At 40.1% G+C, this 27,417-nt stretch overlaps 1 protein-coding gene across 1 annotated transcript in view; it reads left to right on the forward strand.

Moving 5' to 3' along the window:
• plxnb2b (plexin b2b) overlaps positions 1–27,417 on the forward strand; it is a 215,745-nt gene that overhangs the window by 101,441 nt on the left and 86,887 nt on the right. The gene's annotated exons all lie outside the window — the stretch shown is intronic.

The raw sequence follows: 27,417 nt of genomic DNA on the forward strand, positions 1-27,417 counted from the left end.
AAAATATAGTAGAGACTGAAATATCGATACACTGTCACGGAAAAACTTATCACGATAGTTAGCTGTAACAATATTTTTTCACAGCCCTAGATGATAGTTTGCAATAGTTATTATTATTATCGTCATAGTTTTACATTAACATGCGCATTTGCATGCTTTTCCTCGCATGAGAGGGTTTGTGGGCATTTCTTTGCGCGAGCATGCGGATTCCTTCTCGCATGCACGTGGACTTAATGTCCGCGTCTTGGACTCTTTATATCGGACCTGAATGTGCACAGCATGGACTCCTTCTAGCACCTGAACTTGTAATATGCGCAACTCTGACATTTCCTTGCACTAGAGAGGTTGTAAGGCACGCAAAAGGTTAAACCAGCCAGTTTGATGTTCCCGCTCCCTGGCATGCAGGAAATTTTAGGGCGCCTGGACTTAGTGATGCGGATGGATTAATGGCATCAGTTTTAAGAAGGTTGCGGTCATGATTGTGTTGCCCTTGCTTCTTTCTTGTCCACCAATCAAGTCACTTGTCATAAATAAGTAAAAAATGCACAAATAAATAAATGAGTAAACTAAGCTAGCACGTTTTAGGAGGAATTTATTAAACATTGCATGCAGAAGAATGTTCGGAACTGGCTGAATATATACAGCGGGACCGTGACAGCTATTTATGTAAATTAACTCTGTAACAGTTGGTTCTTGTATCTTGTTCTCATTGAAAACATTTTAACCAGGTTTTGGAGATTTCCTAGACAACATATGAACTACTTTCGGCTGGTTTGGGGAATTTTGTCAAGGTTTATTGTCTAATGTAACCTATCGCTGGGCTAACTATGATTAGCAATGTGGATTATTTTAAGAGATCATTCAAAGGATGGCACACACATCTATCGCTGTATGTTTGTTTAACATTTAAACTAGCTAGTGCGCTGAAGGTTGACTTTTCACCTACTGTATAAAACAGAAACTTGCTGATTTGTACTAGATAAAACCATCAGTACATATGCATAGATTATTTTACCTGATATGAAGTTTGCACTGCAAACACGAGCATTATTTATGATCGTCTCCATCCATTCAACTCCGTCCGTCCTTCGTCTTTAATGTTATTTCTGTGAAGGAATGTCTGCCAGGACCCGGTAAAACTTTAGTTTTGAACCAACAGTGCTGTTCTTTCTATTTTGATAGCCAAAAACACAACAAGATGACATTTTAAAGTCAAAACCTCAACTTTTAGCGCGCCTGTTATGAGTTCTTCCTTATGTTTTGCCTCCAGCTAGAGTGGTGACTTCACAGTGACGTAGGCGATTAAGGGGTCCTGTTTGGTTTTAAACGAAACCACGTCAGATTTTCCACGGGATGAGAGCTTATTAATTACAAAAACGAATACTTATTTTTGATCATTATTATTTTATTTCAGTTAGTTTTTTTAATAACTGTTGCTAGTTTCGTTTAGTTTTTTATTTATTATGAATTTAAAATTTTATTTCAGTTAACAAAAATGTTTTTTAGCTAATAGTTTTAGTCTTAGTTTCAGTTTTCGTTTACGAAAATAACCTTGGTGCTTGTGCGACCTACACGTACAATGTAGGCACGGTTTCAAAAATCGTCCAGTGCTCGTACAGTAAGCGAGCACTCTTTAGATTACGAAAATTGCATCACACGTATTGTACACAGACCCTTACGTACACATAAAAAAATGGACTATAGACAATTTCATCTGACCCACATGCGTTGTAACGGTTACACATCTAGACAAAACTTATCTTCCGGTCTCTGTTTGTTTAATGTTCTGGCTAGTGGCTAAACTGAAATACCTCGTCAAAAATAACAAATGTTTTGGTTTCCTTAAAACAATGGGAAAACGGCGATCATGGATCACCGCTATGTGAAGGGAGGTCTGGCAGCCGATCTCTAGTTAGCATTGTATACATTCATTTTACACAGTAACATTAGCTTAGTGTAGTTTTTGATACGCTTTAGCTATGATTTGAACTAAGGTAATATACTTGTTGTTTATTTTCCTTGTTATCAGAAATAAGCTACTCTATAGGCCTAAAAGGAATCTGTTGTTATTGATTCTTAGTGAAGTTTATCGGAAGTTACGTTTGTTCCACGAAATCTGTTTGTTTATGTTGTTACTGCTGAAATCATCTTAACTCCATCCTTTAGCCTGTATTTCACTAACAGGATTACATTTTAATTTTTTGGTGTTGTGGTGTAGATAAGGCTCCGGGGTGGCAGTTAAAAGCATCCCAACATGGTCAAACCCACAGTCATTTCATGATGCTCTTCTACATCTTCATCGTGTGAAAGTTTCATTGGCCACAATCATGCGAGTACAAATAAGTCTGTTTTAATCCTCTTCTCTTCTGTACTTCCTCTGAGTCACGGTCGGTAAAAACAAGGCTTTTATTAAAGGCAGCGAATTGAAGTGATTTTGATTAGAGGCGTGCAGAGATTAGGACCGGAGGTCTCCAGCACTCCAAACTGTGTTCTTGACTGTTCTTTGGAGCGAATTCAATCAACCCTGTGTTTAACAAAAGAGAAAACTAGGATTTAATTACTGTCATTTGTTTTAAAACTGTAAATGATTATCTGTGCGCCCGAAGCGTTCAGGCCTGCAGCGGTTTCGAAAACACCAGACACACACACGTATAGAGTCTTGATTCCAGCTAATCTCTTCAGCCGTCGATATGTTTGGTCATTTCAGGTATCAGCGATTGATTTTTTCTTTGCGGTTCGATCTGTTTCCAGACCTTCTCAGTCGCTTCAGTCTCATTCATCATGTTCTCATTTCTCCAGACGTCTGTTCTGATTTCTTTCTGTTAATCTTGCTGTCTCGCTCTTTACCCTGATATGAATTCAGGCTCGCTGGGGTTTAGCATTAACATGCTTTTAGCGTCTCCATGTGATGTTTTGAAGATATTTCAAACCTTTTTCTTTTTTTTCTTTTGTTGTTTTCGTTCGTGAATGTTTTTACTCTTAAAGCTCTTTGGGAAATTCCATTGTATAATTTTGCAGAGGGAAGTAAATCATCAGTAGACTGATGTACAGTGTTGTATACATTGTGGTTTGGTGGTTTTTGAAGACAATGCTTTGTTTACGAGAGGCTCGGTGGAAGTGACTTTAGGGTGGGGCTTCCAGTTTGACAAACAGTGGAAGAGAGGAAGGTTGACGTGTTTGTGACACAGTGCTGACAGTGATGCAGAAAACACACAATTACTTTTAAAGGTGCAGTGTGTAATTTTTAGAAGGATCTCTTGAAAGAAATGAAAATAATATACAAAACTATATTATCAGTGGTGTATAAAGACTTTTTATAATAAACCGGTATGTTTTTATAACCATAGAATGAGACGTTTTAATCTACATACATCGAGGGTTGCCATTTTGTGCCATCGTCTTTCTATAGAAGCCCTTAATAGACAAACATTTTTACTAAGTTGTCTCTGATGATGAAATGTTTGTCTGGTGGTGGCTATCGTAGCTTCTTTATGCATTTTAAAAGCGAGGGTTGACAGTGGGAAGCAGGGAAGCAGTGGACTGAACCGTTGGTTGCAATTCGCAACTTCACCACTAGATGCTGCTAAAATTTACACACTGGACCTTTAATGGTTCATTGCGGCATTTTAGGTTGAGTCCAGAGTCTTCTAGAGCTTTCTAGGGTTCTCAAGTTATTTATATAAATGCAAATCTAATTAACTATTTTAATTAAATATTACAAATGTAAAGTGTCATACAGGGAATTATGGGAATCCTTTTAGTGTTTTTACTGTAAATTATACGTTGACTTAAAGGCGGGGTGCATGATCTCTGAAAGCCAATATTAATATTTGAATTCTTCTAAACAAACACGCCCCTACCCCAATAGAATCTGGACCTTCTTTTGATAGGCCCGCCCCACACATACGCAACCCAGGCTAGAGTTCTCAACGGGCCTAAAAATTACGACCCGACCTGGCCCGTGGCTTTTCTCATACACGTAGGCGATTATCGTGACCAGCAGATGCGAATTCAAATCAACCTTTAATGTTCACGCCTTTTAACAATACAAACAACTGAAACAATAAACTTTAAATATAGGCCTTAAATAACAATCACAAAATAATAAATAAAAAGAACTCAAACATGTACCCAGGCAGCGGCTTCTCCTCTTAGTGGCGACGGTGAATTCACCTGTGGCAAGTTTACTTTTCTCCAACTTTTCTGCAGGCAACAGGCGTGCACACAGTGATAGCAATAAGCTCCGGGACGGATCCGCTCTGAAGCCGGCAGCTTCAGTCTGGATCCGTTGCTGATCCGCCCCGGAGCTTATTGCTATCCCCCGCCCCTCTCCGTGATGCAGGTTGCATGCGCAGCCAGACCAGACTTTCTTTACGGTGAACAGCAGTGATGATTAATAATTTACTGAGCGTAAAAGATTAAGCCCGAGGTCCGACCCGACTCAATTGCTTATATTTTTGACCCGAACCCGGAATTCGAATTCGCGGGTCCCGTCGGGTTTGTCGGGCCGGCCCGACCCGTTAAAAACTCTAACCCAGGCAACGATGTCAGTTAGTAGACACGCATCTTACTGCTGATTGGCTACAAGTGTGTTTTGGTACTCTGCCTTTGATACTCAAAAATCATGCACTCCACCTTTAAACATAAAACATAATTTTAACAATATTTTACAGTAAAAGTACATGTATAATCCATGTGAAAACTATAGAGATTTTCACCATAAAATATATGGTAATTCATACATTTTACTCTCAAAAATTGTACGTTTTACTTTTTATCATAAAATTGTATGTAAAGTTTTGTTAAATCTATTAACGTTTTTTTAACTGTATATGTCAATGTTATTCAAAGTTAGCCAATTAACAGACATTTCCTGTTAAAATTACAAAATATTTTAAAGGTCACGTTCTTTCTGATCCAATTTTTTAAACCCTATTTAGTGTGTAATGTTGCTATAATAGCATAAAAAATACCTGTAAAATGCCAGGTGATATATTTTCTTTAACAGAATTTGCCTTTTAAAGCCTTCAGCGAACGGCCGGTTTGGACTACAGCCCTCTACTTCCTGCTTTACTAACGTCGCTAGAACAGTTTTTTGACTAAACTCCACCCACAGGAATACGTCAGTCGGCAGCTAAGCTAACAGCAAACTAAGCTGCTATCAAATCACAACACACTAAACAAACTACACAATCAAAACTCGATACGTATTTCTGAAGGAGAACAAGGAAGACATCAGTCCGTTTTCAGGACAGTGAAAACAGCGGTATTGAAATAAGTAAATTGTGTGAAAAATAAATGTTTTTTTACATGTGAAACATGAACACATGTTATATTGCGCATTGTAAACACAATCAAAGCTTCAAAACACAGAAATAACGGGACCTTTAACAAAAAGTTATGGAGCGTTTTGACCAAAAGGTCTTTGGGGAACAAAAATAAGTTTTACTAATGCATTACTGCGAATAACCTATATAGCCTTTTCTTTTAAGCTTGTAGATACTTAAAAAGGTTCTTTTTAAGGGTGCACTGATAAAAAAAATTATATATATATATATATATGCGTGCACGTAAGCACTGGAGCGCGCTGCGACGCTTCGATAGCATTTAGCTTAGCCCCATTCATTCAATTGTACCATTTAGAGATAAAGTTAGAAGTGATTACAGTGTGATTGCGTGCATCTGGGGGAGTAGGGAGGGGTGACAAACGCGCTGGGGCATGGTTTGGTTTGGATAATGTGAGTGCGCCCTAAAAGTTTCTCCTATAGATGGTTTCATCAGTAACAACACAAACAAACGGCTTTCGTGGAACACATATAACTTCTAGTAAACTCGAAGAACCAATGACAACACAGTCCTTTTAGAGTAGTTTAATTCTGATAACAAGCAAAATAAACAAGTAGATTATAGTTCAAATCATAGCTAAAGCGTATCAAAAACTACACTTAGCTTACGTTACTCTGTAAAATGTGTACTATATAATGTAAACAATCTTAACTACAGTGATCTACAGTAAACCATGATCGCCGTCTTCCCTTGTCTTTAGGAAAGCAAAACATTTGTTATTTTCAACGAGGTATTTGTTTACGAGTTCAGTTTAGACACTAGTCAGACCATTAAACAAACAGAAACCGGAAGTTAGGTTCCGCTCAGACACGTAATCACATCACCGCACATGTGTCCGACAAAATCGTCTATAGTGTCGTAGTATTACAACAGTTCTCATGGCAAGGTTTGTGTATGGTATCAGACTACTGGAACCTTTTTTGAACATTATTATTATTATTTTTTATATTTTTAAGACCCTTAGTTTAGAGATTGTTGACTTCTAAATTTTCACCAACTGGAACATGAGTCATTCTTCAGAAACAGACAGCTGTGACTGTTTGAACAAGTTGTTTTCTTGCTCTGATGTGCTGTGTACGAATTAATAAACAGATGATGAGAACGTCTGGAAGCCTCAATGATTGGCAGTAAGCAGAAGATAAAGATTTGTTAAGCAAGTCAGTTTTTCGGTTGCTTAAAACTCGAAAATACCCGAGTACAGATAAAATCTCCCACTGAATATTATTATAATGTAGATGTTAAGCTTTCTGTGAGAACTGCCTCTAACCAGGCTTTGGTCTTGAAGATGGATAGATATGAGATATGGGTTTTTTGATAACAGAACCTCATTTTTAAACCGCAGTCCAAGAAATTTCCCAAGATGGATAACTAACGCTGACAGTGGGTTTAGTTGTCATTTATCAGTATGACTGAAATCGCTTCTGTTGGTTTCAGTCGAGGGTTCACAGGACTGACAGTGCTGAATGTTCTGCTGTAATGGAGGCAAGTAAAGCTCCAGTAGGTTCTGTCATACTGCTGTCGCTCTACACATCGAAAGAGAATAAGAAATAGAGACAGTGAGAGCCCTCCCGGGCCCTGTATCTTCACACCTCATAAAACATGTTATGCTGTTTTGTGGTTCTAAGACTGAACTGGAAGAAAATGTGACATTTTAGAAACTGGGACGTTTTTAGAAGTGTTTCTGTTGTTCGAATGAATGAACAACATTGTCTTGGATTTTGGGACTGGTGTGTTTCTAAAAGTAGATTTAGATCTGACCTCACAAACCATACTTTTGATTGGCTCCGGATGTAGTGTATTCTAGCAAAGAACCACTCGCTTAAAGATGAGAAGTCTTGAGTAAAAGTTTTAAATTAAAGTATATTATAAACTCTTACAATATTGTGCAAAAGTCTTACTGTGCATTCAAACCAGATGCAAATGAAGCGAAAAAATTCCGTTATCCGCGTGTAGTTGGAGGCTTGAACATTTTGAGTTAAATTGGTTCATTCGCACGTGAAATTCTTGTCATTCCCGCTTGAAATTCACACTTAAAACTTTGTGAAACTTGCACATGAAATTTGCGTGTGAAATTTCCATAATTTGTGCATAAAATATGTGTCATTCACGCATAAAATTTGCGTCATGGGAGGGGCTTCTGCCACGCGCGCGGCTTCAGTCTTGTTGCGAAAAGAGCATTTTCTACAACTTACCAGATTGTCCGACCTCCTCACTCACTTTCTTCCAAGCAAGATCCATTTTATTCATTTTTCTATAAAAGTATGAATATGTGTCGTACAGCTCCGGGTGTCCACAAATTTGTCCATTGTTGTTTCGTATTTCTGCCTCCGCTCGCTAAGTTGTAATCAGGTCACTTCTGGAGCAAACTTCTAAATTGGTAACGCAGCGCAAATATCTGGCAAACTTCAGATTTTTCAACTTGCGTGAATCACATTCGAAGCGCTCAATTCACGTTGCATCATTCGCGGTGCGTCTTTGCTTTGACTTAACATGTAAAAATGCTATATTCGCATCTGCACTCTTATGCTACGTACTCACCAAACGTGGGGCATCGCGTTACTCACTCTAGATTACTCGCGGGATTTAACTTCGTGTCATGCAAATATTTCGCTCGAGTTAAATATTTTCAACTTGGGCAAAGACGCATTTGAGGCGAATAGCGCATGTTTTTAAGGCAAACACGCCGCCCATATCGCGTCACTCGCATAGCCCCACGCGAGGACATGATCGCGTCTTTGCATTGACTGACGCCATGGGTGTTTGTACAAAAACTAATTTTAAACAGCTGTTTAAACAAACACTTATTTATGGTGATCAATTTTGATTTTGTGACGGAGTGAGAAATAAATGAATGTAAGGGAACGTAAAGCATTCCAACAACGCTCTCACTTGTATGATGTCACAGCAGTAGGAAGCGCAAATGTAATGACACGCCTATAATCCCTCCCACTGCGAAGTGATACTTAACTCGATGGAAAAGCTAACCAAGCCAAATGGCGCTTTTCCATTGCATAGTACCCCACGGTTTGGTTTGGATTGGGTCGGGTCAGCTCACCTCACTTTGGCGTGGTTAGCTTTTCCATCGAGTTTAGTATCACTTTGAAGTGGGAGGTATTATAGGCGTGTCGTTATATTTGCCGTGCCTACTGCTGTGACATCATACAAGTGAGAGCGTTGTACATTCCCATACATTTATTTATTTCTCAGTCCGCCACAAAATAAAAATTGGCCACCACAAATAGATGTTTGCACATCGTGTTTATCACTACCTCTGTGTCACATGACAGTTTCTGTTCAAACACCCGTGCCATCAGTCGACGCCGCTCCGCTGAGCCTCATTGAAGTTGCATTTAAGCATATAATGCTGACATGCTCATCGCAAATGTCCCGCCACAAACTGCAAGTGTGGAAAATACCACAAATTATGTTATGCTGTATCTGATTCTCAACCTGTGGATGTTTTTCATCGCTAAAAGGGAGTTTGGGAACTTATAGCAGAGCATGAATGACAACATGTTTGCTCGAGACAGCACAAGCTAGCATGAAGGTAAAGCTAATCTTTTACATTATAGCGATGACGCTGGTAGTGACGATTCTCTCAGACCAATCAGTGATCTACAGTGTTTTTGCGTCACGTTTGGTATCAGCTCGGGTCGCTTGGAACCCCAACCAAGGTGGTACGAAAAAAGTATCGGGTACTACGTACTGCACCCAATGGAAAAGCTCCCAAAAGTAAGCTGACCCGACCCAAACTAAACCAAACCAAACCAAACCGCGGGCTAATATGCAATGAAAAAGCGCCAAAAGTGAAGTGAGCTGACCCGACCTGACCCGTGGGGTTGTCCCAGAATCCACACATCTGTGTGTTGTTATTGAAACAACACATTTTGTGTTTTATTTAACACAAAATGACACATAATCTGTGAAAATTACATAATTGCATAACACAAAAAGATGTTTCTTAGAGTATGGTTTAAACGCACCATTAGGCCACCACCAGTTTTGATTCTAGCATAGTTGTAATGAATATCTATTCTCTTTACAATGATAATTTCTTGTTTAAAATGATCAAAATTGAAACCTAACTAGTAGCAAACATGAGACTTTTATAAATGTTAGAAACTGAAAGAACGAGAGATTAGTGACTGGAAAGGATAAATCTCTCTCCCTGTCTGTCTATATCTTCTTCCTTTCGTTTTTCCTCAATCCAATCAGATGGGATTTATAAGCAATTGGTAATCCGTAATCCACAGTGCAGCCCACTACCCATCTCTCTATCTCTCTCTCTCTTGCTCTCTCGCTCTGTTTTTCTATTTTTCTTTTAATACTAAAAATAATTTAGCTGCTTCAGTGGAGGATGCTGATTTTATCCCAAAATCGGGTCTGAAAAAGAGGCGTGTGTCAGTTTGCAGCAAGTGGACTTTCAACAGTCTCAAAAATTCACCCCTCTCTTTCTCCCTCTCTTTAGTTCTCTTTTCTTTGGCGAAAGCATTTAAAAAAAGTCAAGGATTTACACCGTTGCTAAGCGGTTCACAAACTCGGTGGCGTTTCTCTGCTCTGTGATATGAAATGTTTAGAGGCTGTTGGCCATCTGGTACCGACTTCTGCCTGACAGCCCACTTCAGATTCACATGCAACATCTGTGTGTGTGTGTGTCTATGAGATCGCTGTCATTCCTGCCTGCCCCTCAGTGTTGAAAATGAAAACATCTGTCATGAATATGCCACTATGCCGTTTTTCATTTCAAATTTTTTAGTGTGTTCTCAGTTTTGACAGAAGACTAGCACCATATTTTTGGGCCATTTTAAATTCTGATTGGTCTCTTCATATTCTGGTCAAGAATCGACCGCTTAGGAAGCAAAAGGAACGCCTTGTTGAACAAACCAACTTTTGTTTGTTTTATTTGATGTGACATTTAGGATTAGGTATATTTTAAATAACTTGTTGAGCAGTGCATTCACGTGTGCTGAAGAAGAATATCATGTTTACTTTATACAACATGCTTGAAAATAAAGATTCAGTGCTGTAAACCTTGTAAAGTTTAACTTTAGTAAACGTGATTTACGTTTCCCAGCAAACCGTGCATAGTGACTCCCGGAAATGTGTCCTCCAATCAGATAAGAGTTTCCCAGATTGAGAAATCTCTTTACCATGCATTGGTCAGTCCATGAAAGGTCGTTATAGACTATCTAGTAAATGTTATCATATACAAATAGCTTTTTAGTATGACAATAATTTTATTTCCCCACTGACATAAAAGGCTGTTAGTTAATCAACCATAAGGCTTAAAAGCTCCCCGTGGACCCTCCTGTGGTGAAGAGCAGCTGCGCAGGAGTTTGTGTTTGTTTGGTGGCCGAGTCGAGACCCTGTCAGTCATGCGGTTGAGATGTTGCGTGGTGTCCTGGTGGGCAGATGCGGGTGCCGTCTGGTCAATGATTCTGTAGGATGGAGCGTCTCAGATTTGTGTTTAAGCAGTAGCTGAGCATCTTCTGCCCACCCACAGGAACATCTGCTGCTCACAGCGATGGGATCGAGCACAGATGCTAAGGAGAGCTTCAGTTCACTCCCTAGAGGAGCTTTGAGAAGAACTGATCTCAAACTGTGTGTGTGTGTGTGTGTGTGTGTGTGTGTAAATGTTTTAGATTTAAATGTAAATGTGTTTTGTTTCATGTGGAAGAGATGAATGCATATGTGACTTGTGTTTCTGTGGCTCATCATAAAGTTAGGATTAAAACATTGCATTATTGACACACTCAAAGATCAGAGCTCTCCCTCTCTCTTTGTTTCACCCCTCTATCTCACTCTTTCATCCTCTCTCTCACCCTTTCACTCTCTCTCTCTCTCTTACACTTTGACTATCACATTCACTGTCTCACTTTTATGCACTCTTTCATTCTATATCTCTCAATATCTTTCTTTCTGTCCCCACTCCCTTACTCTATCACTCTCTTTTACCCTCTCCCACTCTTTCTCACCCTCTGTCTCTCTCTCACTTTTTCTCACTCTTTTTCTCATGCTTTCACCCTCTCACTCTTTTTTCTTTCCTTCTCTGTCCCCACTCCCACACTATCACCCTCTCACTCCTTCTCACTCTTTTTTTTCTTTCACCCTCTCCCACTTTTTCTTACTTTCACTCTTTTTTACTTTCACCCTCTCCACACTCTTATTTTACTCTCTGTCCCGACTCCCTCACTCTGTCATTCTCTTTTACACAATCCCACTCTTTTTCATTCTCTTTCTCTCTTACACTTTGACTGTCACATTCACTGTCTCACTTTTACGCACTCTTTCATTCTATATCTCTCAATATGTTTCTTTCTGTCCCTGCTCCCTCACTCTATCACTCTCTTTCACCCTCTCCCTCTTTTTCTCAGTCTCTCTGTCTCTCCCTCACTTTTCTCACTCTTTTTCTCACGTTTTCACCCTCTCACTCTTTTTTCTTTCATTCTCTGTCCCACTCCCACACTATCACCCTCTCACTTCTTCCCACTCTTTTTCTCACACCCTCTCACTCTTTTTTTATTTTGCGCTCTGTCCCCTCCCTCACTCTATAACTTTCTTTCACACTCTCCCACTCTTTCTCACCCTCTCTCCCTCTCCCTCACATTTTCTCACTGTTGTTCTAATGCTTTCACCCTCTCACTCTTTTTTCTTTCATTTTCTATCCCCACTCCCACACTATCACCCTCTCACTCTTTTTTCTTTCACCCTCTCCCACGTTTTGTTACTTTCACTCTTTTTTTCACTTTCAGACTCTCACACTTCTCCCTTATTCTCTTTCCCACTCTTTCTCACACCCTCTCACTCTTTTTTATTTTGCACTCTGTCCCCTCACTCTATCACTTTCTTTCCCACTCTTTCTTACCCTCTCTCCCTCACCTTTTCTCACTGTTCTTCTTATGCTTTCACCCTCTCACTCTTTTTTCTTTCATTTTCTGTCCCCATTCCCACACTATCACCCTCTCACTCCTTACTCTTTTTTCTTTCACCATTTCCCACATTATCTTACTTTCACATATTTTTTCTCTCACTTTCACCCTCTAACTCTTTTTTATTTCACTCTCTGTCCCCACTCACTCTGTCACTCTCTTTCACACTTTTCCACTCTTTCTCACCCTCTCTGTCTCTCCCTCACTTTTTCTCACTGTTTTTCTCATGCTTTCACCCTCCCACTCTTTTTTCTTTGACTCTCTGTCCCCACTCTTTCATTCTGTCACACTCTATCACTCCTTTTCATCCCCTCCCACTCTTTCTCGTTGACACTCTTTTTCTCACACTTTCACCCTCTCATTTTTTTCTTGAACTTTCTGTCCCCACTCTTTCATACTATTTCACTAATTTTCACCCGTTTACTCTTTCTCACTCTTTTCTCTTTCACCCTCTCCCACACTTTCTTACTTTTCTACATTCATTTTAGTTCACTCTCTGTCCTGGCTCCCTAACTCTATCACTCTCCCTCACACTCTCTCACTCTCTCTGTCTCTCCCTCACTCTCTTTTCCACTCTTATTCTCATACTTTCACCTTCTCACTCTTTTTCATTTACTTTCTGTCCTGAATCTCTCATTCTTTCACTCTCTTTCATTCTCTTTCTTACTCTTTCTGTCTCTCCCTAACTCTCTCTCAAACTATATTCTCACACTTTCACCCTCTCACTCTCTCTTTCTTTTACTCTCTGTCCCCACTCTCTCCTTCTGTCATACTCTATCACTCTCTTTCACCCTCGCCCACTTTTTCTCAGTCTCTCTGTCTCTCCCTCACTATTTTTCTCACACTTTCACCCTCTTACTCTCTTTTCCTTTCTGTCCCATCACTCTCTTTCTCCATATTCCACTCTTTCTCACTCTCTCTCTCTCTCTCACTTTTTTCTCTCACTTTCACCCTCTCATTCTTTTTTCACTCTCTGTCCCCACTCTTTCACACTCTATCACTCTTTTCACCCTCTCACTCCTTCTCACTCTTTATTCTTTCACCCTCTCCCACACTTTCTTACTTTCCACACTCCTTTTTCTCACTCTTTTTATTTCACTCTCTGTCCCGGCTCCCTCACTCTATCACTCTATTTCACACTCTCCCACTCTTTATCACTCTTTCTGTCTCTCTCAACTCTCTTTTCCTCTCTTATTCTCACACTTTCACCCTCTCACTCTTTTTTCATTTACTTTCTGTCCCCACTCTCTCATTCTTTCACTCTCTTTCACTCTTTCTTACTCTTTCTGTCTCTCCCTCACTCACTCTCTCTCTCTCTCTCTCACTCTATTCTTACACTTTCACCCTCTTACTCTCTCTTTCTTTTACTCTCTGTCCCCACTCTTTCCTTCTGTCACACTCTATCGCTCTCTTGAACCCACTCTCTTTATTTCTCCCACGCCCACTTTTTCTTTGTCTCTCTGTCTCTCCCTCACATCTCACACTTTCACCCTCTTACTCTCTTTTCTGTTCTGTCCTGTCACTCTCTTTCTCCATCTCCCACTCACTCTCTCTGTCTCTCCCTCACTCTCTCTCACTCTTTATTCTTTCACCCTCTCCCACACTTTCTTACTTTCTACACTCCTTGTTTCTCACTCTTTTTATTTCACTCTCTGTCCCAGCTTCCTCACTCTATCACTCTCTTTCACACTCACCCACTCTTTCTCACTCTTTCTGTCTCTCCCTCACTCCCTTTTCCACTCCTATTCTCACACTTTCACCCTCTCACTCTCTTACTTTTACTCTCTGTCCCCACTCTCTCCTTCTGTCACACTCTATCACTCTATTTCAGCCTCACCCACTTTTTCTCAGTCTCTCTGTCTCTCCCTCACTCTTTTTCTCACACTTTCACCCTCTTACTCTCTTTTCCTTTCTGTCCCGTCACTCTCTTTCTCCATCTCCTACTCTTTCTCACTCTCTTTGTCTCTTCCTCACTCTTGTTCTCCCATTTTCACCTTCTCACTCTCTCTTTCTTTTACTCTGTCCCCACTCTCCCACTCTTTCTGTTTCTCCCTCACTCTCTCTCACTCTTTTCTCATACTTTCACCTTCTCACTCTTGTTTAATTTATTCTCTGTCCACACTCTCTAATTCTGTCACACTTTATCACTCTCTTTTACCCTTGTCCACTTTTTCTCACTCTCTGCCTCTCCCTCACTTTTTTCTCACACTTTGACCCTCTTACTTTTTTTCTTTCTGTTCCGTCACTCTCTTTCTCCATCCCCCACTATTTTCACACTCTCTGTCTCTCTCACTCTTTTCTCCCATTTTCACCCTCTCTCTCTCTCTCCCTCCCTCACTCTCTTTCCCACTCTTTGTCTCACACGTTCACGCTCTCACTCTTTTTTCTTTCACTCTGTCCCCACTCCCTTACTCTTTTACAGCCAATCACTCCTTTTTACACTATCCCACTCTTTTTAATCACTCTCTTTGTCTCTCCCTTACTCTCTTTCCCACTCTTTTTTTCTGACACTTTCACCCTCTTTTTCATTTACTCTCTGTCCCCACTCTCTCATTTTTTACACTCTATAACTCTCTTTTACACTCTCCCACTCTTTCTGTCTCTCTTTTCTCACACTTTCACCCTCTCACTCTCTTTTTCTTTTACTCGCTGTCCCCACTCTCTCATTATTTTACACACTTTTCTCTCACTCTCCATTTCTCACATACTCTCATTCACTCTTTCTCTAACCCATCTTCTGCTTCACTTTTACTCCATCTTATTTTTTCTTACTCTCTTTTTCACACTTTGTCTTTTCTTTAGATGGTCAACAGTGGCAAATTGATTGGGAGAAAAAGGAAAATCTTCATGGTGATGCTGACAGATTTCTTATGACATGGTGGATTATTTGTTATTTTTTCTCTTCCTGCGTGTTGATGCATGGAGTGTGTGTCATAAGCAGAAAGTTTCAAAGTTACTAGAAACACACACATTTTTATCATGGTTACTGTAGGTTTCTTCATTGATTTCCATTGTCTTTATGATATTTTCTTTGTTCTTACCCTACATGTAAGCTCAACCCTCATGCAAACTGTTTTGCATTTTTATTCAGACATTATTTTGTATGTTTATTAAAATATGTTCCTCATGGGGAGCATTGGCTGGTCCCCAAAATGGAGATCAAAACTCTAAGGTCTTATTACATTTAATAGATGATACAGCAATGACATTTTAAGTCTAATACATCTCTTTCCTTCTCTCTCATGGTTTATACTCTGTTAGCCGGTCCTGTTCTGGGGTTTGATAAAGTCTATAGGTCATGGCTCATTAGAAACCTGCTTTCTGTGACCGAAATGTAACACAGTTATGGTGACATTAACTTTTATAGAGACTACATCGCCTTACCACGGTTACCTAATCTATGCTGTTAGCTGCCAGTGTTTTCATGCCCGAGAAAGCTTTAAAGTCAACATCAAGTCAGAATTCGTTTACTTTCTTAATACACATTCCTGGTCTTATTGTGCACTAGTTCACCACGCATACTAGTCCAACCATAAAAAAAATTACAAATCAAAATTGAATGACTCTATAATATACGCTGAACAAAATTATAAAAGCACACTTGTTTTGCCAAGGTAATCCATCCACCTCACAGGTGTGGCATATCAAGATGCTGATTGGACAGCATGATTATTGCACAGGTGTGCCTTAGGCTGGACACATTAAAAGGCCACCCTAAAATGTGCAAATGATACAAGTGAATAGACACATTTGTGAACAAATATTTGAGAGGAATAGGCCTTTTGTGTACATAGAAAAAGTTTTGAGTTTAGTTCATGAAAAATGGGTGCAAAAACAAGTGTTTATAATTTTGTACAGTGAATATAGATCCATAATATCTGTAAAGGATCCACAACTAAAATAACAGAGAATGTTGTCGACTGTAGGGTGAAAGTCACACGTTTTGTGTTAGTTGATACATTGCTTTCATGGATAAACTTGACTTTGAACCTCCATGTCCTTGTAGTATGGGACACCCACTCTTCAGATGCTTTTATCCGAAGTGACTTACTTTACATTCAATCTATATATTTCTTTTGTCATTATGTGTGTTCCCAGGGATTGAACCCATGGCTTTTCCAGCGATAGGGTATATCTATAGAATATCTATAGTCTTTAAATTAGGTTTTGTACAAACCAATTATACTGCCACATTTTATATATGCATCTTGTTTTAAGGATGCTTTAATTAAATCTAATTTACATTTGTTTTCACCAAGTAACCCGTTTCACTCTGAAATATGTCAGATTAGTGAAGTAAAACAAGTAGTCAACGTTGTTTCATATCCAGTTTAATTAATTTCAGCCTTCCAGTCATTTTTACAGAATGAAATGTGCTGGGAACAAGACACGGCGTGATATTGCTATTCTCCCGTCAGATATGATTTAAGATTTCATATCTGACGGCACTAAAGTCGTCCTATATTGTCAGCGGCCGGGTACATGCACAAACGAGGAATCCACGACCGCACATGCAAGGCACATCAGTGCAATCTGTTGCAAATGCCACAGAGCCTGACAAGACGACCAATCTGAGATAAACGCGAGAGATATGACATACGCCTCCACTGCGGTGAGACAGACCGGCGGGAAAAACAGTTGTTTTGGCAGAACAATCTCGCACAGCGGCTCCAATGTAGTGAAATGGCAGAGGAAGCCCGGGCAGGGGGAAATGGGGGTGTATATTTGATTGACAGCTGGAGAGATGGGTCTGTCACATACAGACTTTGACACAAGACCGAACGAGAGGTTGAAAAGCCATTATGGGTGAGATGGCATATGAAGAGAGAAGACAGACAAGCAGGCTCTTTGTGAAAGGACGGCGGATTGAATGTTGACATTTCTGAACCGTCACCTTCTGTATGTTTCTGTAGCTTAATTGGTAAAACATTGTGCACGACGATCAAAAGTTTGAAACGCGGGATGACACATGCCCAAACTAGGAATCCAAGCAGGGTTGTCACGGGTTCTTAAATCCTTGAAAGTTTGTGAATCTGGGGGAAAAAATTCAAGGCCCTGGGAAGTTTTTGAAAATATACATACATAGATACAGGTCATTGAAAGTGCTTGAGTCTATTTTATGCAAGAAGTTTTCTGGAAAAAAAAACAATATTATTCCCTGTGTAGTGTAGGATAATATCATAAAAACGTGCTAAACTGTTCACTTTAAATGCTGATATCTTCTGTATGCGAATGTTGATGCTTTTTTGCATAGTTGTGAAAACGTCTCAGGCTACGGATGTAACTGTTGTTCCCTGATGAGGGAACGAGACGCTGCGTCTCCCTTGCCATACTTCCTGCGTCCATGTAACGCCATCTTTGGCAATATTTTAGATAGCGATATAATTCCTGACTCTCGCATCACCCTGTCTTTGTCGTTAAGTCTCACCATTGGTTGAATTTGATATACACATTCAGACTCACTTACCCCGGAAGCGTCCCCAAAGTGTCACCACAGTGACGCAGCGCGAGTTCCCTTGAAAGCAAATGTAAAAATTTATCTTAAATGGTAACACCATTTAACCTTGCTCTCACTTGAAATGTGTCCCCACATTTAGTACTTGAATTTGAGGGTATTGGACCTAGAAAATCCTTGAAAGGTCCTTGAATTTGAAGTTAACTAAGGTGTGGGAACCCTGTACAAGTGAATATTTTGAATGCACTGTATGGATTAAAGAGAGGAGAGAGAGCTATACATACAGTATAGACAAGAGATATATAACACAACATTGGTTTACACACATACTCTATAAAAAACTGAATGAATTACAGGAAAAAATAAACAATATTTATATATTGCAGCCCTATTAAACCATAGTCCATCTTGTTGGACACTAGGTTGACAGCTCTTGAGTTGACAGCAGTTTTGTTTGGCACCAGGTGCGTGTATACATACAGGAAGTGATGTCGGTCCTGATAAAGCCCTCAGAAGGTTTTTAGTCGAGCTTCTCATCTCTTGTTGGTGCGCCGCAGGCTCCGAGGGTCTCCTATAACTCGCTTGTCTTGCGCTATCTCTCACAACGCCTCCACGGCGGAGACCCGCAGGCAACACTGACAGGAAATTGATGCGTCTCTCCTCCGGAGACTACAGTCTCTTCCCTGGAAAGGATGAGTTCAACTCCCTGTTGAAGTCGAGGTGTCGTCTGTGCTGTCAGAGCGCACACATATACACACAAACGCTCCTTAGAGAAACAGCAGAGTTCAGATGTTAGACAGGTTGATTGAGGAGCGAGCTGAATTTGAATAGAGAGCTGTGAATGCATATGTGCTGTATGTGTGTGTGTGTGTTTCTGAGGTTCTGATTTTGGAGACGAGAGTTTTGTACACCAGGCTTGAGCCGGTGGGATGCGATCGAATCACTCGGGTGGAAAAATTGCACTTTTATCAAATGTAGAGAAACGGATAGCAGAGGCACCGAATCATTTTATGGGGACCTAACAGTCGAGGCGGAGACTTTGACGGTTTAGGGACTCGTAGCTCTAAGCGTTTTGGTCACTCTGTAATGTTTACTTCCTGCGGCGCCTTGATTTTACACCTGACATCACTCGAAATAAAATCTCACCAAAGTCTAAACCGCCAGAGGCCACACAATTTGTGCGTCTGAAATGCAGTAAAGCCAGGGAAAAAAAAGGTTTTATCATAGGTTCTTTGTAATAGAAAAATAGTTCTTTAAACACCTTTGAGAATCTTAAAAATAGGAGTCAATTTTTTTCATACCTTTTTAACAATTTAAAGGGGACATTTCACGAGACTTTTTTAAGATGTCAAATAAATCTTTGGTGTCCCCAGAGTACGCATGTGAAGTTTTAGCTCAAAATACCATATAGATCATTTATTATAACATGTTAAAACTGACACTTTGTAGGTGTGAGCAAAAATGTGCCGTTTTTGTGTGTCTTTTAAAATGCAAATAAGCTGATCTCTGCACTATATGGCAGTGTCGTAGTTGGATAGTGCAGATTAAGGGGTGGTATTATCCCCCTCTGACATCACAAGCGGAGCCAAATTTCAATTACCAATTTTTTCATATGCTTGCAAAGAATGGTTTACCAAAACTAAGTCACTGCATTTAAATACACAGAATTTATGATAAATTAATGATTTTATAAAATCATCATTAAACTGGGGCCCCCGGCACCATCTCAGGGCCCCCCAGGGAGTCATGGCGCCCAGTTTGAGAACCACTGATCTAAAGAACCTTTTTTGAAACAAAAAGGGTTTTCAGATGTTCTTTATGGAACCATTCAACCAAAAATGGTTTGTATATGGCAGTCAAACGTTTATAAAAGCGTACTTGTTCTTTATGTTTTTTACACATTACAAAATAATAATAAACTCATCCAAACTATGGCATAATACAAATGTAACTGTAATTATGTTGATGACTTAAAGGGATAGTTCACTTTAAAATGAAAATTCTGTCATTTGCTCATCCTCATGTTGTTTTGGGCCTGTATGAATTTCTTTTTTCTGATTAACACAAAATAAGATATTTTGAAAAATGATGGTAAACACACAGCAGATAGTAACCATAGACTTCCATAGTAGGAAAAGATGATAAATGATGAAGAAAATATTTTGATAAATGATGGTAAGCACACAGTTGACGGTACCCATTAAATTCCATCATATTTTTTTATTCCTACTATGGAAGTAGTAGAAGCAGGAAGTAAAGCGCTCCCTTAAAGGGGACATGTCACAATACATTTTTAAAATGTCAAATAAATCTTTGGTGTCCCCAGAGCACGTATGTGAAGTTTAAGCTCAAAATACCAAATAGATAATTTATTATAGCATGTTAAAATTGCCACTTTGGGTGTGCAAAAAAAGTGCCATTTTGGGTGTGTACTTTAAAATGCAAATGAGTGGATGAAGTGCAAACACTGATCACAGTGATGGTGGTTTGATGCAATTCAAACTCAATTGTGCTGTAAAGTATTTTCTCTGTCTCTCCCTCTCTGCACTAAATGGCAGTGCTGTGGTTGGATAGTGCATATTAAGGGGCGGTATTATTCTAATTAGAGCTTCTTATGACATCATAAGGAGAGCCAAATTTCAACTACCTATTTTTCACATGCTTGCAGAGAATGATTTACCAAAACTAAGTTAGGTTGATCTTTTTCACATTTTCTAGGTTGATAGACTGGGGACCCAATTATAGCACTTAAGCATGGAAAAAGTCAGATTTTCATGCCATGGCCCCTTTAACACTGGAACCCATCGTAATGTTAAGTCTGTGTTTTTATTCAGAGTCGTTTGGTGCGCAATGACACACAGCCCTCTCACATGCCATCATACTGCTTAGTTGATCTGTCACATGTGCAGCGTAGACATTCACATAACCCTGCTGCGCGAATCATAACGCAGATGTAGATGTAGGTGAGAGTGGTCGCGAAATTGTCGTATCTCTCCTTTTAAAAGCGCGATTAGCGATCACACTGCACATTCCACTAGGGATGGGCATTCGATTCAATTTTTTTAGTCGATTGTCGGGAGAATTAACGATCGACTATCGATTAAGCACACTAGTCAAACGAATCAGGCTTTGGGGGTCAAACGTGCCTGAGCGTGGTTTGGATAGTGTGAGTGCACCCTCAGTTGCAATTCGCAGACTCACCGATAGATTCAGCTAAAATCTACACACTGCACCTTTAATCAGATCTGTGACCTCTGCAAGGCCCTTACGAAAATTAACCATGGTTTTATTGTGGTAAAAGTGTAGTAACCATGTTTTTTTGGTGTATTGATTACTATCAGCAAAACTATGGTTTTACTACACTTACAATGGTTTAACTAGGGCTGGGCGATTTGACCTAAAATCAAAACCTCGGTTAATCTAACATTTGACATCAGTTACGATTAATAAACGATTATTTTTTTGCCTCATAGTTCACTGACAAGGTTGGAAAGTTTAGGGCACACCTTAAATCAGCCTGCAATGCAATTATTCACATTTTTCCCAAAATAACTGCATTACTGAAAAATATTAAATAGACTTAACTCTATGCAGATGTTGCATGTCACTATGTACAATTGATGAAACTTTCAGAATGGGAAGTTATGAACCAAAGAATCATACAACCCCCATGACTAATTATAGACATCAGATACATACATAATAAGTTGTATCCAGATAGCATATTGTAATGAGATGAGTAGGGCAAAATACATACTTGGACTGTATCCTTTACACGTTTCTTGTATTCAATCAATTTTTTCTTAACTGGGCACTGATGTCTAAGCCATTTATTCTCATCTGTAATGCTTTTGGTGTTAATGTAGACTAGAAGTTCTCCCGTTCTCTCTCTCCGTCATCTCTGAAGTGTCTAATTAAACTCACGCGGGCGCGTCTTTTTCGCGGTTTTGAGTGAGTGAGATGTGATGACATTACCCGGGCTGCTTAGAGACCCATCGGTAGATTAAACTGAGCGCGTGTGCGGTAAAAACCCGATCGCGCATTCCGTATTTTTGTCACAGGTGGCTGCACATTCGCGAGTACTTCTTAAAAAAAAGTACTGTGCTTCTTTTGGGCACTAGATGATCCTGCTGCTCAGTTAAACAGTGAGTTCTCCTCCATGTTTCGCTGTGCCACTGACAGGACGGGGCGGAGTTACGCAACATCACACGCAGCAGTTTGTTTTTAAAGGGAAAGTATTAACAGGATTAAAAACCGAAATAACCGACATGATAAAATAATGTCGGTTAGAGGTTCTGAATTTCGGTTTCGGTTATTTTTCGATTAATCGCCCAGCCCTAGGTTTAACTATGGTTTTTGTAAACCATGGTTGTCAAAACCATGGTTATTTTGTGGTTACCATGGTTTTAATACAGTAACCATGTTTTTTTTGTTTTAACTGTAGTAAAACCATGGTTTTTGTAAGGGGGTGTAAAGCCCGATTTATAATCGTGCATAAGCTCTACGCCGTAGCTACAACGTAGGCTATCAGTAGCCTGTGCGCATAGATATGTAAACTAGATGTTCCCTTGGGGTTCTAAGCATGCGTCAAATCCGCCGCCATCTTGAAAGGGGTCTTGTCATAGGACGTAGCTAGGCAATGCTACTATCTCCGTCTGTACTTCGGATTCATGAACGAGGCGGACTTTTGTGCTGCGTATGGATGTTAGGGCTACTAACACTATGCATTATAGTTAGAAAAAGTAGATTTTCATAATATCAAAACTTTATTTGTTTTCTGGACTCAATGCTAAATACATGTCTGACTGTTGAAACGAACCAAAAGAGAACCAAGAAAATAGCATTCATGATAGTGATTTTATGTCCGTTACACCATTGCCTACAATGACGCTGATGCAGGGTTCCCCTGTTTCAAGATGGCGGCTTTATTTGACGCATTCATTCCTAGTGTATATATCTATGGCCTGTGCGTAGCTCTGCGTAGCCTGACGTGCACCTCGCAAAATTTTTAACAGCAAGTCTGTTCTACGCGGACTGCAGGCGCTGTGATTGGTCCACCAGAACCCCTTCCGTCAGGTAAAAAAATCGCGTCATAGGTATTTCCGTTTTTGACGGTGAAAACAAAGGTGAGCCAAGTTAAGGAGTGATTTAACCCAAACTGCAACAAAAGTCGCTGTTTATTTACTTCCATCATTGCTGGTCTTCTAAAATCATACACAACAAGTTGCTGTTTCTTCTTCGTTTGTGGGTTAACTTGTCAAGCTTCTTCTTCTTTGACGGTCGCGCTGCTATTGTGGTTACACGCATGGATAGTGCCTACCAGCGGTCTGCGCATGTGTTTGCAAGTCGAGGCGAACAATGACGCAAAAGTATAAATGAAAACCGAAGCGGAACCTACACCGTCGCGGCTACGTAGGAGCTACACACAACTATAACAAGCCTTTAAGGGGTGGTTCACATTTTGCATCACTTTCCTCATTTCCGCTTTTGAAGCGGAATTCTAAAAATGTAAGTATTTTAAACTGAAAGTTAAAGTATTTTTTAGCTGCTGTGCCTGGAAAAAAAAAGGGTGCGCTAAAAATAACATATTTGCGCAATGCGCACGCAAAAGACGCGACATGTGAACCGCTAAGAAAAGATCACAGTGAGATCTCAGACAAATGAGTCACCTCCACATTTCTGCTAATGGAAGTGAAATGATAATAATATACTCAGCCAGCTGGAATGTAGAAATCAAATGCTATGAATAACAGAAAACCTTTAAGAGCTTCTCATAAGAGCTGCACTTACAGTCTTGTGTGATTATCTTTCTTTTCATGCTGTTATGAGGTAAAAGTTTGTGAGCGTGGCTCGCAGGGAACCAAAGTGAACTTTGTGTGTTGTACAGAAGTGTGTGTGTTTATGAATGCGTGTGTTATTTATTGTTCATCTTTTATAGCTTAGGAGACGTGTTAGAGTTCAAGCACTGACTTCCTGAAATGTTTCATAAAATGTATAAACTAGATTTTAAGCAAAATGCGAATGGTTCTTGATCATGCCATGCTGCTTACATGTTTAGTGAGGCACTAGGAAGATGCTGTATGGTTGCTAGGTGGTTGATTCCGGGTCAAGTCAGTATGATATGGCTTGCATGCTTTATTTTTAAATCTTTTAAACACACGTCTGCTTTTGCTTTCTATGCATCGTTCTTTAGGAGACACAATTTTGTTTCTATGTGGTCCTGTGTGTTGTTCGGATACTCCAAAATCGACATTTTCCAAAATAATGTGGATTTATTTAGCAGAAGGTGTTTGGTGAAGCACACATGACAGCAGATTAGTGGGCGGTAAAGCGACAGGATATGCATGAGCTGAACACCTCCACAGCACATGATTGGACAGAATGCTTTCTGTTTGTCTCTTAATGCTTAACCTTGATAAAACCGTGATTACTTAAACCATGTGTAATAATGGATTTAAACAGAGCCGGTGTGGGTGATCAGAGTCGACGTGTTACTGGAAATAAAAGCTTCATTAATGGGAATAACTGAGGAGCAGGACAGAGATTTGGGTAGCCTTCTTTGCACTACCGGGCCTGTCGCGTTTGCACTGTCACTTTCAGGGCATGACCGTGCCTCGCCAGTGCTTCGATGGGGGTAGAGGCCAGGCTTTTCAAGGCCCGCCGAGTACCTTGGGCCAAAGCAGGCCTCTCAGGGCTAGAAGAGTGTTAAAGGTCAAAGGTGGAGTCTGGCAAGATGCGCATTTCATCTGTCAAAATCCGGAATCAGCAAAAACAGAGGTATAAAAGTCCTGCTTTCATTTTGCATGATTATGTGGTGCTTTTTTTAATTTATTTTTCATCTGAAAGGAAAGTTGCTGTAGAGACGATGATGATGTCGCCTAAGTTGGAAATAATGCTAAATAATTACCATTTTAATATTTTTTAGATGTTAATTTAGGCTTTTGTTAAAGATAATTTTTTTTAATTTGATGATTGTATTTTTTGCATTATAAATGAAAGTCTCCACAATTTACTACAAACTCATGACTTCAGATTCTGCTTAGTACTGCACACTTTTTTCTTGTTGTTGAATGTTTTTCATATTCAAATGTCACATTACGGAAGTAAATACGATTTTTTTTGTGTTGATTCCTAGTAAAGAATTGTTTTTCATTTGTATATTTTATGCAAATGTCGCTTTTTAGATGTTTTTATGTTTGACCTAGATTCACATGCAGAACGTGTTTTTCCTGGAGTTAAACAAAGTTTGCTTTTGGACACAGATGTTTATGACATGCGACTCTTTGTTTTGTGTTGGTGCGGTTTAGGGCGGTTTCACATTTGGTGCGATTGCCTGGTCCTAACCCGAGTTCGATTGCTCCCCCCTCCCCATGCCCCCCATGGACTGTGTTCACATATTATTTTTGCATCCGAACTGCGGTACGCTTGCATCATTAAGCTGCAGCCGCTGTGTACTCATGTTGCTTGGCAACCGTTGTAAACGAGAAGATGACAAGCGTGATTGATGAACTGCAAGCAGAGAGATGATTTCTGAATGCCTCCGCAAAAATTGACGTTGCCGGACAGCCGTTGTCGTCGAAACGACTTAAGTATATTTGCGGCAGACAGACGTGCGTTTCTGTATTATTTCTGTATCTTAGTGGGGACATCCCACATAATACGTAATTATCAGTGGTTCACTTCCGCGATTTGGTACGATTGCACTCACATCAGCAGCGAACCATTCTGGAGTTCACATGAACCGGACCCCAGACCACCTTTTTTAAGCGGACTCGAGTATGTTTCGCGCGTGCGCACCCGAGATCGGAAGACAGCGTTCACATCATCCAAATGTACTGAACTCTGACGTCAATCGAACCCGGGTGCGCACCAAAAGTGCTAATGTTAAAACTTTCTTAGAGATGGAAGATCAAAGGTCACAAACGCGCTTCTGTTTGTCTGTTTCCTCATGAACTGCACCTCATTCGCCAACGTTCAAAAAGGTTCAAACCTTAAGGATTTCAGGATATCACAGCAACAGATGGCACGCTTTCTGTATTAATTCCTTCTGGAGTTTGTTCAGGTAAAGAGCTTTACGTGCTCACAACTCCGCGTTAAGTATGAAGATTTTGCAAACATTCAATCCCAATTCATTCTCAGATTTAATGAGTGTTACTCGGAGATTATGGCCATGAAATTCCTCTCCCTTCTTCATTTGCCATCGTTTCACATGGAGAACCCGGTCGTCCCTCCTCGATGAAGCCTTTTCACTGTCTGTGATGTGAGGATTTAAAATGTGCCGCCGTCAGCCTCCTCAGAACGCTACATAAGCATCTTTAAGGACAAAATTTCACTAAGCTTGCCGCTTGCTTTCTTTAGAGCATTCTGCTTGTGAACGCACTTCCATTTCTGCAGTAATCACTGTTTATTTTATTTAAAGTGCTGTACTAACCTCTCGTGATGTTGTAACTCCCTCCTGAGTTTAAAATGAACGATTATTTTCTTTTTGTGGAGCCTCAATATATCAGTGTGTTTCTTCTGTCTCTATAAAAGCCCCGACCAGAATGTTGCAACTTGATGCTGTTATGAATGTTGATGCTGTTATGATTGTTGATACCTATTTTGGAGTACACTCTTAAAAGCGATGCCGTGGATGAACCATTTTTTTGGTTCCCCAAAGAACCACTCAGTCAAAACATCTTAAAAAAAGCTATTTCTTCCTTGTCATTTTATAGTCTCAAGAACCTTTTCCTCTACAAAGAAAGTTTCTGCAGATGTTACAGGTTAATTATGGAACCATACAACTACAAATTGTACTTGTATGTCACCTTTCTTCTATGCGTAGCACTTTTATTTTGAAGAAGGTAATGCATATTACAGTACCTTTCTTCTTATAAAAGCCACTAATTATGCTACATTGTTATTTTCTTGTCAGTTGGCTGAGGCTTTCTTTCAGAATGATACTGTTATGGATGGCTTGCAGGTTTGAAATGGCACTTTAATCCATTTAAAGCCTCTTTACTGTATTTTTACATAGCTATAGCGAAAGGTTAAACTGACTCCTGTACAGTACACGTGTCATATTTTAAACAGGTAATATTGATTACAGTCATGGTAATCTCATCAGACTTGTAATTATTAAGTTGTTCAAGTGATTCTTAGAATGATCGAGTTGATCACGTGACCCTTGTGATGACCGAGTTTGATCACGCGATGACCGAGTCGGCCACGCCGCCCTTGCGGTGACCGAGTCGGCCACGCCGCCCTTGCGATGGCCGAGTCGGCCACGCCGCCCTTGCGATGGCCGAGTCGGCCACGCCGCCCGTGCGGTGACCGAGTCGGCCACGCCGCCCGTGCGGTGACCGAGTCGGCCACGCCGCCCTTCTGATTCTCAATTTTATCACATGACCCTTGCAGTTGTGTGGCCACAGGGGTATGAGCCTTTGCTACCCCAACAGCGCTGACATTAGTCACAGCTCGCATACTAATGTAAATACAATTCATTTCAATGTTTGCTTATGGAATGACGTCACTTTCAGTCAATGCCATAAGATCATAAAATTGACAGAGCTGTCTGATCAAAGTACATATCTACAGTGGAGCGGCAGCAGTATTGCCAAGCCTGTGGTTTTCTGGGACTACTTTCAAAACAGTTGGTGTGAGTTTATTTTTTTTTTGGGGGGGGGGGGGGTAAAGTTGAAAGGATTT

Source organism: Misgurnus anguillicaudatus, chromosome 6 (assembly GCF_027580225.2).
Source record: "Misgurnus anguillicaudatus chromosome 6, ASM2758022v2, whole genome shotgun sequence".
Lineage (NCBI taxonomy): Eukaryota > Metazoa > Chordata > Actinopteri > Cypriniformes > Cobitidae > Misgurnus > Misgurnus anguillicaudatus.